Raw genomic sequence first — 17,113 nt, 5'->3', positions numbered from 1 at the left:
ATAATAATTGTTGCAACCGCCTCCCTACCTGATAGGTTAAGGTCACAGTTTAGTTTAAGGTCAAATGTGGTCATGAAACAGCTTTAAAATTCCTGCCTCAGCAAGAACGTTGCCATAGTGTGAGGGATTTTAAAATAACTTAGAACAATACAAACCATCATAGGGCAGAATGTCGCGTGCAACAACTGTCTTATTTTCTCTGAGGTCAAGGTTACACGTTGATGTCAAGTCTCAATTTGCCTAATAACAGCTTGAAAATTCCTACATCCGCCGTAACAAGTAGAGGTCCATAAACAGCTCATTTTATTACATACGCGGAGTAAGCTACATGGGGAGGGTGACTTCCATGGTATAAGGATACGTTTCTTGTTCATTTAGGTGTATCCTTTTGTTTATCAATAACTTATTAATACTAAGTTCGCACCTTTTTTCAGGTCAAGTTTTCCACAGTTGGTATCCGCGAGCTCATGTGAGCACTTAATGGCCATCATTACCCTCTTTTTCTATTTTATGAATAGTGGCATTGGCCTTGAAACGACAAGCCCCAACTTTAATCACATACAAGGACTAATAAAAGTTGCCTACACCCAACTTCTGAATGCAATACCTACACCCAAACCAAATTGTCGAGCAGAATATTTCTATTTTTAGTAAAAATGACCATGACTTTACACGCCAAAATGCAATCTCACGCAATGTCTCTTCAATTCAAGCGTCCTTTATCTAATGTTACAGCAAGATTATTTAATGCGAAGTTATTACCGGAAACCTCCTTATAGAGAGAATGGCAATTTTAATATGGCACATTTGAATGATTCAATGGGGTTTAATTCAAAAGTGCTTCATGAGGTGTGGCTGGTTATCAATAGTACGTCTACAAACATACTACAAAAGTTTCATGACGATCAGATTTAAACTGAGTTTGCTTGCCGAAAAAAAAAAAAAATACAATTCAAAGGCCAGAAGTCCTTCAAGTGATCAGGTTGGTTATCAAACATGACCGAGATATGCCCACAATCGTTGTTACCAAGTTTCATGATGATGTCCGATTTTAACTGTTTGAGTTAATCAGCGGACATCGTTCACATTGACGCCGCCCGCCATGGGTATTCCATTAACTCTTTCAGTGCTGGAACCGAATTTTGATGGCCTTTGCAGACAGTTTGGATACAGATGAGACGCCACAGAACGTGGCGTCTCATCAGGATCCAAACTGTTTGCTATTCTGATAGTTTTCTTTGAAAAAAAATCGAAGAAAATGCTTATTTTAGAAATTCAGCAGACGACATTTTAGCAGACGACAAATTTTCCAGCATGCAAAGGGTTAAAACACCCCGATTTTAAACCTACGCATAAACTTTTTATTAATCTGTTCTGAAGAAAGAGGGCACATTTACGGTATTTTGAAAAAAAGACAACTGTTTCATTTTTTGCTTCGAATGTACGCAGGCTTCACACCTGGTAGAGCGCACGACTTTCAGTCCGAGGTTAGTGAGTTCAGTCCGCAGCCTGACTGGAACACAGTGCTTTACGGCAAATTTATATCGAAAAGAAACAAAAAACAGCAACAAAGGATTTATAGTATGCAGTTACTTTATTTGCACTGGATTAACATTTTCTAAAAAATATTAAACTGTTTCGGTGGTTTACTAAATTTAACTAAGCAAAGTTCAGTTTACGCATTTCAATATGGAGCGAATTGTTAGTTCCATTGTTTACAATTAACTTTTAATAGTAACACGATTTGTATACATTACATTACTTTGGTTATAAGTTGTGTACATACATTTTATATAATTTTAATTTTGTTGTTAAAGGAGCTTGTTAACAGATTTTCGTTTTTTATATAAAAAATGTCATTCAATTTATTCACAAAAAGCACATTAGATTTTGAATAGTATTAAATAATTAAAATCACAAGTAAAACGTCCTGGGGTTCGAACTCTGGACCTCTGACAGCAAAAGATCCCGCACTACCTTTGGCTTTTGAATTTGAATTGGTTATTTAAATGAGTCGCGTTGTGAGAAAACTGGGTTTAATGCATGTGCGTAAAGTGTCGTCCCAGATTAGCCTTTGCAGTCCGCACAAGCTAATCAGGGACGACACTTTCCGTTTAAATTTGATTTTTGCTTAGAAGAGACTTCAATTAAACGAAAAATGTCATACACGCGGAAAGTGTCGTCCCTGATTAGCCTGTGCGGACTTCGCAGGCTAATCTGGGACGACACTTTACGCACATGCTTTAAGCACAGTTTTCTCAGAACGCGACTCAAATGCTTAAATATCACTTAAAATAACGCGTATGTGCTTTTTCTAATATATGACTTTTAATTTGTCATTTTTCCAAAATGCGAACGAGTCTCTTTTACTAAACACACAAATTGAATAATCATGTCCACACATGTATAGCATAATACACAAAAAGAAACATCCTCACACTTCATAGATAATAATATTCTTCTATCAATTAACAATGTGTCGGTGCTTGAAGCTAGTAACCATCATAAGACATTACAACATGGGTTATTCCAATTATGCAAGATGGTGACTCACAGCAGGAAAGAAAATATTTTTAATAAACAATAACCATCATCATAATTGTTTATGAGATTACAAAAATAACTGTTGTTGTAAAATAAAAATGTTGTTGGTCGATATAAAATATTACACACATCAGGCCACTTAAATACAACATAATTTAACACTTGATATCGAAATACGATAAACTCGATCCGTCTATTAGAAATGTTTTATTTCAATCTTCTTTTTTTGGCATTCAAAATTAATCTTTAGAACACCATAAAGGGCATAGCATACAGATAAATGTATTGGTCAAGTGCTATGAATGACTGCAACTACATTGGGTGTTGCACTCTATATACAAGTCTTCCGTATGATCTCTTGTCATACTCTGTTTTCTAAATTAAGAATGATAGCAGTTAATGTAGGCGATCATCTCTCGCTCACGCAATGGTGGTAATGCAAGTTCAAAACCACAAACTAAGATTCGATAGTTCACAGTTTAAATTTCTTAAAACCGTAGGTCGCAGATCAGGAACGCACTCAGAGATCCAACAAAGACGAGAATAACATTGTTATAGCCCAGAAACGCATTTGACTTCGGTGGTACGGCAGTGGAGATCTCGACCGTTCGCTTTCTGAACCACATAGGATTCTGCATTGAGAACATCTCACCGGCGTACAAAACGCTGTAGTTCCATGCAAAACTGGCTTCGTTAAGCTGCCCTAGCTCTAATGTCGTATGTACAGACGTGCGGTTGGTTTCCATACACTTCGAGGCAAGTCGCCCGAGTGCACTGTGCTGAATGTCAGTGTTGGCACGCACAAGTTCCTCTAATGCCTGACGTTTTACAGACCATGAGACATCGTGGCAGTTGACCTCCATATCCGACCAGATACGACAGCTCAAAGTGACGTTGGCTTCGCCGACTTTATGCTCTGGTCGCACGGGCTCGCATGTGATGTTCGGCATCACGATGTTCAAACGCAAGATGGCGTTCAAAGTCGGGTACACTTCTCCGAGAGACGCCGCGCTACAAACCAAACTATGTGCTGTCTCCGATACGCCAACAGAGAAACGACCTTCCACGTAGGAGGTATACATCGGAGTTGCCATGCCGATTGCTTCATAGAGATTCCGTGTTGAATTCTCGATAATTGTTATGTGCCGACTTGTCGTATTGAGCGACATCACAGCGGCCGGGTAGCTCCCGTGGGCATAGCATGAGAAGTTGTGAGTGCCGGGTGCGATTTTATAATCGGGCGCGGTTGCGTTATTGTATGTTTGACGTTTTGAATTAATCAAATTAAACGTAACCTTTGTTAACGGGAACACCACCTGCAACTCTAGGGCTTTGCTAGCGTTGTCATTCGTTGGTTCGCCAATCGAACACATGTACATGCCTCTATCGGAAAAGGTAAGATTTTTTATGGTCAAATCAGATACCCATGTGTCCGAACTTTTTGATGCGTTTATTCCGTATTTAGAACTCGGCGCGGAGCTAACCAACGACGACCCTTCTGTTAGTCGTGTTAGTCGTGTTATGGTATCATTGGAAAAATGGGTCCACGAAATATTTCCCGACACGGTCCCCTTTGCAGAACAGTTCAGCGTGATGTCCGTGAATGAACGCGACGTCGTGTCTTTGCTGATTTCAAAAGAAACCTGACTTTGAACGTTTGCGATAAAGCTTCCTAAAAGTACCAATGTTAGCAATCGGTGATCCATGATGATCAAGTTTGTGAAGCAATGCGCCTTTCACGAATAAAGTTGTTTTAATATCCTGTCGTAAATGCGCCTAACTCGACTGAAACTCTGACGAACAATACTGTAAAATGTTGAATTGTTATATGCGAAGTATTTTTACCGGATTTTGTATGGAACGCTATCTCCTCCTTAGCATGAGAAAATATCATTATCCATATGTGTTATCCGTTTCATGACGTTTATTGTTCATTTTGTGATGCTCCTTTTCCATCATATGATGCTCATTTTCCATTTAATGATGCTTATCGTCCATTTTATGATGCTTTATGTAAAGTATATAATGGTAGTGAGACATTATACAATGATTATCAGAAAAATCTGACTGACAATCACTAAATTCAATAGTAGTAACTTGTATGGTACAACAGAAAATTCTCCATAATAACTATCATATTCCATTTTCATTTATTTTTCTTACAAAAGTTGCGAGAAATATCACATCCAAAGCCGTATTATGCCGGTTTGTTATTGCGCGCGAATGAAGACGGGTCCAACCTACGTCACTATCAGTTTGAATAGAAATGGCGAGTAGAAAGGAATGTGTGAAAATTCGCGACTCTGTCATATTCGTTCGCGCTATTAACACCATCATTGAATCGAGGCGAGGTGCACTAAATTCGATAAATAAAGGGTTTTTAAGTGTTTTAAAAAAGCATGGCATTTCACCTTTAATTTACCGCGATGTTCAATGCCCATACTTTGGGTCTAGTATGACTAAAATAATTCTTATCTGTCATTTTATGATGCTTTCTTATCATTTGCAAGTTTGATATTACATGTGTATGATGCTTATTTATTGTTTGCTAGTTTGAAAATTATTTGATGCTTAATGATTATTTGCCTTTTTTTATTATATATGCTTATTTATCATTTGCTAATTTGGCATTATATATGCTTATTTATCATTTGCTAGTTTGACATTATGTGAGAAATACCATGTTATTTAAATTAAGCAGCTTATGATGTAATCCTAGCAGCTATCATTTAATGAAAAATGAGCATCACATTACGATCCTTATTAAAAACACACGCGTCTCAAATGTGCTAAAGTGGTCAACTAACAAATATATAGCGCCTCGTATAGATGAAAACTGACATCCCATTGTGAAAAATTGGCATCATGTACTGATCTACAAATAGGCAGTAACGCGCATTAAGTCAAACTTACATCGTATAATCATAATATATTGGATAATGAACATCCTATAATAAACAAATATGACTATGCTTTTTTAAATAGGCAGGGTATTATGTCAACGTAACATCATATTATGGACAATCGGCATTATGTTTAGACAGCAGCGTATAATTTAAATATAATCTCGTATAATAGAAAATCCCCTCATCATAAAAAATAAGTAGCATATAAAAGTTTTTCTCATGTTTAGCCGTAATAGCGTTCCATAGGAATCATTATTTTGCAAGTAAAATAGAGACCCCGGCGTATCCGCATTGTGACAATATTCGAAATCCGCGTCTGAAGTGTTTTGTTTATCGAGCTGAGGTCCTGTTTACGTGGTGCGTTGTCGAGACGTCGTGGTCAACTTCTCGGAAACACTACACAAATGATTCAAAGTACCGACGAAAGTGCACTTAAATTATAAAAAAGATACACCCACTTGCTTCTTGTATAAGATGTTATTTATTGATCAGATACACATATTGACGGAGATCATTCCCTGAACAAAGCCTTATTGCGCCCTTCCATAGCTATCGGTGTGATAAATACGCTAACATGTGTATAGGTCAAGTTGACGGACCTTCCATAGATAAAGTTCTGAACCTAGAACAGAAGTTGTTGAACCTGTGTTTGAAAAATTGAGATATGTTTGAGCTTTGCTCGTTTTTATACCCCCCCCCCCCTCCATCCACCTCTACGCCGCAATGTTGGCCGAAGGATATTAGTAGTTACCCTGTATGTTGATGTGTGTGTGTGTGTTTGTCAAGTCAACCTCATTATTTCGTTGTATTTTATGGGATTTCAAAATACATAAATTACCAAGACCATCACATCAAGAAAACAAGACTAAGTGTTGCGTGCTACAGCCTTGGCGTCAGCTTAACCCTTTGCATGCTGGGAAATTTGTCGTCTGCTAAAATGTCATCAGCTGAATTTCTAAAATTAGCATTTTCTTCGATTTTCTTCAAAGAAGACTATCAGAATAGCAAACAGTTTGGATCCTGATGAGACACCACGTTCTGTGGCGTCTCATCTGGATCCAAACTGTTTGCAAAGGCCTTTAAAATTCGGTTCCAACACTGAAAAGTTCACAGTTGGCACGTACAATTTGTGCATATTCCTCATATTTGTATGCTTGTAGTTCTGAACGTGGATGCTCTTGTAAGACACATACCCTTATTATGTATGATGGGATTTTAACTAATAAAATTACATAAATGCTCATGTCCTATATGTATTATTCATGATGGGAATTCGAAATAAATCGGCACAAACAGCATCATATTTAGACGTCGTCTCGCGCGAAACACTGCGTAAGGTCAAAGTAAGCACTTGATAGTTATTAGAGGATATTTGTTGGATTCGGTGGATATCGATTTTAATTCAAGAGCCACGAGTGAAACAAGAAACCGTCGGAGACGGGTGATGCTCCCCAAAGGTGTTTTTGTCACAATATTGCACTATATATTCAGATAAAAGGAAGCGTTTTGAGGCGCATAACTTTGGACAAAATAATACGATGGATGGTTTAGCAACATAAAAAATCAAAGGGCCATAACTCTCTAAATAAATCATCTAACCAGCACCCACAAATAACATGCGCGTCTCCTCACGGTAGTGAAGCTTCCCATAAAGCTTAATTGAATTCCGTCATTAGTTGCTGAGAAATAGCCCGGACAAGAATTGCACTATATGTACAGTTAATGGAAAATTTCAAAGGGCAATAACTCTGTGAAAAATCATCCGACCAGAACCGGCTGATAATATGCACATCTCCTCTTGGTAGTGAAGCTTCCCATAAAGTTTAATTGAATTCCGGTCATTAATTGCTGAGAAATAGCCCGGACAAAAATTGTGCACGGACAGACGGACACACGCACGGACAGACGAAGCGGAGACTATATGCTACCCCCGAAATTTGGGGGAGCATAAAAAACTATTTTCTATGATCACGAGTGAATTAAAATCGGTATTCGACAGAATCCAACAAATTATCTTTTTATTGTATGCTTTTTTTCATAGTTTATATACATTGTTTAAGAGTTTAACTAAAGAATTTCGCTGGGATCATGACGTAATTTCGTAAAAAAATAACGTCATTTAAGAAATAATATTTTTCTATCATGGTTTGTTGTCGAATAACCCACAGTAAGGAGTATAGATGCGTAGGAATTAATTTGATAACACGCATCTATACAACTTACTGTGGGTTATTCGACAACAAACCATCATAGAAAAATATTATTTCGATTCTAATACGATTCTGATTGATTTGGTTCAAGCTTTAGGACATGAACTATATATTTTTCAATACGCCGCCCTTCTTAGTACAAAGTTCACTATTTAGTGTCGTCATTGAATTGTACAAACATATGACGTCGTTTTCATTCATAAATATTTTGCAAATGACGTCACTTTCATTGAAAACAACAATCGTAGAAACTTAATGACGTCACGTTTATAGATGCTACTGAAAAGCTAAATGTTTTCTGAATTACGCTTCCTAACCAATAACATTCTTTGTAGGTGTGGTTATGCCACTTATCACCAAATATACAATTTGTTGTTTCATTACATTTATTTACATGCTACATTTATTACATTTCTTTTAGGGCGGGTTTTAGCACGTGCATTTTACTGCAATATTTTCTTTATTTATTCGGAACTATTTTCGAAACATTAAGCTCCGCCCATAAGTTATTGCAGAATAACCCACACTTGATTTCCTTCTTTGTCTATAGAAAACAAGTCGCGTGCCGTGTTAGAATTCACAGTACACAATGAAAATTATCGATAATTTTCATTGTTAATTTTCACTGTTTGAAACAGTGAAATTATCCGTTTTAATTGACTGATATTTCTCTATAAACCACCGGAAAGCATAAAATAAGCATTTATATTACATAGTTTGATAATAATCGCATTATGTATGTTCGTTTGTTAAAGGCATTACGTACAATTACAATAATAATATATATAGTCTTCTATATTTTCTGTATCAACTTCTCCGTATATGTTATAAAATTATGCGATATATTAATTTTCGTTGGTTTGGTCGTAAGACCGATCCACGATTTTAAGATCCTAAAGAAACAATTATCCTCAATGTATCAAATCTTAAAATCTGCGCGAAAGGCATTCATATACTCCATACTTCACAAACCAAATATGTTAAATTGATATTTCTTTGCAAACACGCGTCCTGTTTTTGTTCCGCAATCCAGATAAATTCAGATCTAAACAAAAGAGAGTACAAAACACTGTACTAAGCCGAAAGTTCCTGTTTTCAGCACCATACAAGTGGCATTTCTTATAAATAATAACAACAATACCAACACCATTGTTGTACGTGATAAATCTTTACTTCAATGGGCAGAGATGTACGATGGAAAGTGCTTGATGCTTTATTGAAAACTAAGTAAAATAGTTTGCTTACATTAATTATAAAAATGTGGTTATTCAGCTTTGAAAACTGTGTTTAGAATCACTTCATGGCAATGGACCATTCAATCTGCATGTAACGGTATATACATCAGTCATAGCTTGGTTTGTACACGTACTCTAGATCAATATACCGGTACGCTCCGAGGTTTGTACTGGTCATACTATTTGAGCCCAAAATGGTTGTCTGCACAGCTGTCAAAACCGGTTTGCCAATTCTAAGGTAAATATTTTGAGTTAGCACACATAGAATTTAATGACATGCATTTTTTCAAAAGATTATGCATTTATCTTTCCAATGATGTATGATGATATATAGTGGGTATGCGCTTGATCATGGTAAAAATTGATATCGAACTTCAACTATTTTATATGTAATATAGAATGAAATTAATTGCGCATGCGTAACCTAAAGCCGGAGCTCATTGTGTCCACATGGTCCATGACTTCGGTACTGATAAGCTCAGTGTTTTAACTCCACTTAGAGCTTATTGTCTCTTAAAACCACAAAAGCTCACCATGAGCACGTTGTGGTCAGGTGAGCTAAAAACAGTGGTGACCAGTTGAATGTTATTGTTTACATTCGGGATTTTCCGCGCATGCGCACTCACTGGTTGGCAAAAACACTGGTTACGGTAACGTAAAACGTGTATAAAGGGCAGTTATTTAGTCAGTAAATCGACAATAAATCCGAAATAAACAATAAAAGTCTTAAATAATTGTTTAAAATATCATATTTAGTAACAATAAATGTATATTCACAAAAATAATTTCCTCTTCATAAAATTACTAAGTAGTTATAAGCAGCAGAGTAAACGTGGTCGGAAGACTAAATACTGACAATTCCACAAAACGAAACAATAAATTAGCCGTATTCTTTCTGATAGTAAGACTTTAATAAATGAATGTTTGTTTCGTTTACATTGAACGACAATATTAACAAATTTGAGCATACCAACGAGAAAAAACTCTGCATATTATGCATATTGAACTGTCTTCGTTACGTATGTATATTTAAATCTCTTCACTAGTGATAAGGAGTGATACAAATCTAGCATTTTATGATAAATACATCTAAATATTTAATTTATTTAATGCAAGTATGTTTTACCCTATTGTGATTGCTTGTTTTCATGATGGGGTTTCGTACGATGCAGTAACGTACAATATTTACACGTTATTGCGGAGTTTACATTTGCCGGTACCCGTAAAATACGTTAAAGGTCAATTTCAAAGAAAATCCAAAGTCAATATTTAACGCTATTTACAATGAAATATGATTACATTATCGGAAAAATAACGTTTGCGTGTTGTGTTAAACATGAAAAAAGATGATTTTGTTGACTTTTATGATCGTAACTCGCAAAGCGTTGATTCGCTTATCTCCCCTGTTCTACCCTGTTTTGTGAGGTCAAAGCTGAACAAGCATTTTCGCGTCCGCTTAGAAGATTAGCGATAGTTCAGAATTTTGGTTTTATTTTTCTGTTTTAATTGATATTTTCGTGAAATTGTTTTCACAGTAATAGGGTAAATGGTTATCTGTGCGGCCTTTGGCTGTAAATCACGTTCTGAAAAAGATAATGTGATAAAAAAAATCCAGTTTCCGAATTACAAAAAAACAGGGACCTATACAAATAATGTTTGTATAGGTCCCTGTAAAAACTGAAGAATATTTGGTGCACTAAAATCGGTCGTGCTAGCCATGTTTCCAAACACAAACTGTTTTTTTACAAATAAAAACAGCCGCGTCTGTTTCTGCCTCGGCATCGATCCACAGAATCACGCCGCGTCTTTACACACAGCGATTACCCGAGTAAAAATATTTACAAATAGTTATTGTATACTACTATACTATATTTCGTCAGCTTCTCTGCATACTTCATACAATTACCATCGGATGCCATCTGTCAAAACAATGATAATTCCGTATATGTCGGATTTCCATTTTAACATAAAATTCTGGTAAATATTGACGAAACAGTGCTAAAATTCATAAACACAAACATTCTCCATTTTTTCTCGCGAGGTATCTCGCGAATTATTTGCCATTGACAATTCCTTCGAATAAAATAAAAATTTAACACGCTGCATCGTTATCGTTACACTCTTTTATTTCGTTCATTATTGAACAATTTCTGCATTTGTATTGTTCTGTATACTGATTGCACAAAAAAAATCATCGTGTACAATTCATATTATTTTGCAACGACAAATAAACAAATTAATTTATATTAGATATCATAACATGTACAGGTTTTTTTCTGTATTTAAACATTTGTTTGTATTTAAATTGTCATTTTTTTATAATTTGTGTCGTCTGTGTATGGTGTATGTTGGATGGTTCTCATTTGTTTTTAGAAATTATGTTGACAATAAATATCGTTATTTTAAATGTTTGAAGTAATTCTTGTTTCCGAGATCATATACGGGAATTCACTGGGTGAGCAACTTCGATATGCTTACTGATCTATAAAAAAACATTCTTTTGACATACGACACGTGCTTATCTAAAGTTTGTGTGTCGTAATATACATGATATTGGATGTTCAGGGCTTAATTGGGCAATAAAACAAAGACGCGGTCTGCGGTTTTCGGTAGAACGTTTGAACGGAGATTATGATCTGAGAACTGCACGGAGTCTGAAATGAAACAAAATGCCGACAAATCAAAATGATCGCAGCCTAATGTTTCAATATAAAATTCGACATGTAGACATATATGATGCAATTATTAAAATCAATTATGGGTTCGTCGTGGCTAATGAACTGAGAAAAGCATAAGCAACACGAAATTATCATTAATCCAGGTGCGGGAGCCAACAACTAGGTGCGAGCACGGTTTCCTTTTATCATCGGTGTCTAAAAAGACAACAACACTGCCATGTGCATGGGTGTGAAATACATGTTGAAATTTGGAAAAGAAGACATATTCCGGTGAAATTTGCTTACAATCCCAACTGTGTATTTGAAGCTAGAATTTGTAAACGGCGCGCTAACATAAAACAAAAGTGTGTTTCGGATTACAAATTGGTATTCTTAATGGGGGAATTCAACAAAACATTTATATTTGTAATATATTTGTAATGAATTAAATATAACTTTGTTAAAAAGCTTTCCGTGTCGAAAAAACATTTTGATAATATAATGCACGAAAAGCACGATTTCCAGGAGGATTACACCTGGTTGCTATCATCAGTAACTGACCACGATTTTATCGTGGAGGAGTACACAAAGATAAGTGTGGTAGGTATTTAACAAAGCCATAACACTGCAATAAACCAATTAACTGATTGATTGATTATGACATGGGTGTTATTCAGAGGCAATCAAATAACCGCTAATGATTATCACACGCGCATTTTTTTTGCATATTAAGTTTTTCATTGTCGTCAGTAAATAAGACGCTTCGGAAAAAAGTCACTTCTTTTACCCCCAAAAAATGCGGTAGCGTGTTTTTTGTCTTCTGAAATTTTATTGAACTTTACATTTGCACTAACTATGCATACGTCGAAAGATTACAAACTAGACCAAACATGCGCGATGAATAGTTAGAGCATCGATGTAATTACATCGATGGGTGCAACTGATCAGAATTATTGTTATTAGTTAAATTATGTGTTACAATAATACGCTTTCTTTCACTTTCATTTATTAACAAAGAAATAATACAACTATTCAAATAGATGATGAAAAATCTAATAACGAACATTTTGGGGCTTTTTCCAGCCAGGAAAAGGAGTCGTCTAATTGGATTTTTAAATCGATTCAATGGCGTGTACTGTACATATGCGGTCTAATGTCATGCAGTTCATCTTCATAATGATCAGATTCGTCAGAAAAGTCCATTATTTAACATAAAAGTATAGATATAATAGCAATGCAGTTGATCGTCTCGGCTGAAATAACGCTGTTAATATTGCGGATTTACAGCTCTGACGTCACAGCAAGGGAGGTAAGTCAGTCAAACTTTTGGCATAAGGCGTAACGCTAAATTATTGCAAATATGTTTATTCCGCATTTTAAACATTTATCTTTGATATTATAAAGTTTTCAAAAGTGTTTAAATTGACCCTTTAATTGTGTAGCAGTAAAATTGCACAGTATTTTTTATTTATTGTTATTAAACACTGTATTGTTATGATTAAACTGGCTTATATATATATACACTAGTTCCTGTTAATCCATTTTCGACACATGTCTTCATTTCTTTAATGTCAAAATATTTTATTGAAGCAACTGTTTAGTGTTTTGACTTTTTTTTTTTGCTTAAATGACTGCTCAATATGCTAAGAGATGACATGGAGGTATCATAAATTGTGTTTAATGACCAGATACTCGTCTGCTACATGTGGTTTATGCAGGGACCCAAGTATCTGTGCTTGGTCCGTTACTTTTTCTTCTTTATATAAATGACTTACCTAAATCTATTACTTCTCAAGTTCGCTTTTTTGAAGATGACACTGCCGTTTATCTAACAATCAATAATATGCATGACTGCCATACTCTACAAGAAGATCAAGATAAACTAATGAAATGGGAACATCTTTGGGACATGGAGTTCAACCCAAGTAAAAGCCAAGTTTTAAACATAAACAGAAATAAATCAAAATTCTCTTTTAATTACAGACTCCATGGACAAATGCTAGAAACTGTTGACAATGCAGAATACTTAGGTGTGGACATCTCAAAAGACCTTTCCTGGAACACCCATATAAATAGAATTACAAATAACGCTAATAAATCTCTTGGTTTTCTACGCAGGAACATACAGACAAGAAATTCCAACATTCGCCAGCTGGCATACAAGACAATAGTTAGACCACAGGTTGAATATGCTTCTTCCGTATGGAGTCCTCACACTTTACAAAATATACAAAAAATTGAAAATGAACAGCGTCGAGCAGTCCGCTGGGTCAAGCATAATTATTCTCCATATGACAGTGTCACCTCCATGCAACAGGAACTTGGTTGGCAGACCCTACAAGACAGACGAAATGACACTAAATTAATAATCTTTTTCAAAATTGTTCAAGGTTTAGTAGCCGTGACGCTACCATCATATATCGAGCGACCCACCAGATTCACTCGTCACATGCACCCCCTCTCTTTCAGACAGATCCATAACACTGCAAATTATTATAAGTTTCATTTTTCCAAAGTGCTATTGTGATGTGGAACAACCTCCCTGCCACTACAGTGTTACATCCTGATCTTGAAGGGTTTAAGCGGTCCCTGCTTTCCCCTTCTGCCCCTTGAACTCGGAGAGACATGCTTTTATCAGCTTTAACTTTAAATCACTTCACCATGCATGATTAATCGAACATACTTTTATCTTTCGCACTAATTCACTTTTAACACTTTTATCTTGCACTGACTACGCACCTGTCAATAATACCCGCAAGGGGAGTTCGACAGTATAGATAGATAGATAGATATATGTCACCATGTTTTCTTTGTAATTGTCTAGACAGTATCCGATCATAACGAGATAATCGGTTTGTGATGAACAAAGGTGCAATTAAAGACCGGGATAAAAATGCTGAAACAAAGAGTGTCAAAGCTGGTGTGAACACTTAAATAAAACAATTACATTACTCGAGAGAATTTATTTAATAGTTTATTAGTTTATTAACGTCTCTTCAATACACAAGTTTTACATCTATATACATGTGTACATATACGAGTCATTCATTATATTACAAGTGTATTGCCACTCAGTACAGAGTTATAAGAGAAAAACACAGGCAGTTAATACTTTACACAACTAGACTAGAATTAAGCGCAGGGGTATTAGCGGCGTACAAAAACATTACTGTAAAAATTGATCGAGGTCTACTGATTATGCCTACGAACGCGATCGGCTCTATTGTAAGAAAACACATTTTCATTTTTTGCGAGACACGGTATACCTTAATAAATTATAAATCCACTAGATATATCGCGTTTTGTGTCCTAATCAATCTAACAAATAAACCGAAAACCCTGCGAATACATTATTAAATAAAACAATCCTACATAACGTCTCAGTGATGCGAGAACAATACGATGAGCGTAATAGTAGCATAGTACACAGCGTGTGTGTGTATTAGAATTTATTTACAGGTCCTACTGGCCTCTTCAAGAGGTCTTTGTAGCCCGACCTGCCCCTGTGACCTTTCAGGGGAGAAAGTTTAATTCAAAGCCAAAGTAGGTCAAATTTACCCCGGCTTCCCGGGTATTCGCCAATGATAGAATTTTAGATAAAAAATAGACCAGTGCACGGTAGCCAATGAGACCTTAATGTGCACTAGTAGATAGACAATCTCAATACAATTCATGTCTGAACGCAGCACCGCCAAGGGTCTGCAGCACACAGCCCCACTTTTATGGCCCCACTTGTCGTCACCGGCCGTCGTCTTTATCCCCGAGACAGTTTGTTCTAGTGACCACTCCGAATGCATAAGTGGCCCCAAGGTCCGCCCCGTATTTCCACAACACTGGTGATCTCGCTGTCCCACTATCCCTCTACAGACGGGTCCTCCGGCAGGTCCGGTTCAGCGAACTCCCGACTATATACAGCGGTTGACGAGACCGCTGCATCTTGACGGACTCAGCTGGATTGGCACAAGGGTGTAGTTCTTCTGCGGGTGACTCTCGCCTCGGTCGCGACGTGCACGCTTTAGCTGCTGACTGAGCATAATAGTCAGCCCTTCACTTCTAAGTTATTATATGAACATCATATATCCGGACCAATAACTATATTGACTAGATACTACTAATAATTTATTTTTAAATCATTATTAGCTTGACATTGAACAGAAATACATACATACAAGACCAATTTGGAGACTTCAATCATTATATAATTACCTCCCCTGCAATAGAAAAAACATATAAGGAAACTCGCATTCTACGAACGATTGAAATTCAATATATCTTTCTCCAACATTTTTTTCATGTGGAATTCATTTTAAATTTAGCTGTATATCCACATGAAATTAATGAAATAAGAGTTATAAAAAGGCATCGTAAAAAATCTCGAGTTTTGCTTAAGTGAATTACCTCCCTTAAGCCGATCGGAATATCAAAAAAACGTATATAAACAAAACGCGTTCCGTGCATAAGTGGTAATAAAGCGCGTGCCCGTGCCACTCGACCTCCAAATACTTACTAAATATAGGTGAACGTAACAATAATTGCGAATAACTTAAACCCCTGTAAATAAGCAACCAGGACAAATATACATTTAGGTAATTAAGGTAAAAAGCATTCATATAATAATATAACATGTTCTCTGTCTGCCGAACCCGATCCATGGACTGAAGCCGTGAGGGGTTCCCGAGCAGGTCACGGATGACGGGTCCCGCCCGGCGAACGCCATGGGGCCACTCGTCCGGGCCCGGCTCGGACTGCACTTAGCCATCTTATCCCGGCCTATGCAATGCGTTGATATGCAATCGGACTATAGTTACCCCCCTCACAGGGCATATCCGACGGGCCAATCCGACGAATGCCGTGGGGCCCCTTTGAGCTGTGCCCTTTGAGGACACCATGGACGGGGACGGGTAGCTATGCTGCACAATAAAACATAGTAGAACAACAACAACCACAACAATCTTTGACACAATGACGGAAGGGTACGCTTTCTCAAATATAACGGTCATCTGTGTGTGTAACAATATGGACGAATTTTAATCCCCCCTTGTGAAAACCAATAATAAATCGGGTCAACAGTATCCGGGTTCCGCGAGACCCCCCCCCCCCCCCCCCCTCTTGTGCTGGTCCTCTTATTATTTTTTTTTTCCGCTGCATCCAGCACGCAGCAACCGACGACAAAGTATGTGGGGGAGAGCACACAGACACCTCACCTCCACGGAGGCCACAGTAAGTGCGCACGTAGGTAACCCAATTGAGATACCTACAATGCAATCCCTATAGATGTGAATATTGTAACATTCATGTATTTTCCCATATGCATAATACAAAAATATATTGGTTGGAGCGTGTCGGCTGCGATGATAGGGCGTGCCAACCATCCCCACCCCAAGCAATATGTCTCTGCCGACGCGACCCACCCAAAATTACCAAAAAAAGAAAGGAAACGGTAATTATTTTAAATGTGTTTCTCGTTGTATTGCAGCGATGAAAATAATTGATTGCATGTCATGTGTCTACTTACCACTGCATCTACCTATTTAGCCGGATTGAGCCAATAGAAAGCCAAG

The sequence above is a fragment of the Dreissena polymorpha genome, chromosome 3, assembly GCF_020536995.1.
Source record: "Dreissena polymorpha isolate Duluth1 chromosome 3, UMN_Dpol_1.0, whole genome shotgun sequence".
NCBI lineage: Eukaryota > Metazoa > Mollusca > Bivalvia > Myida > Dreissenidae > Dreissena > Dreissena polymorpha.
Note: the sequence above shows the minus strand (reverse complement) of the source record.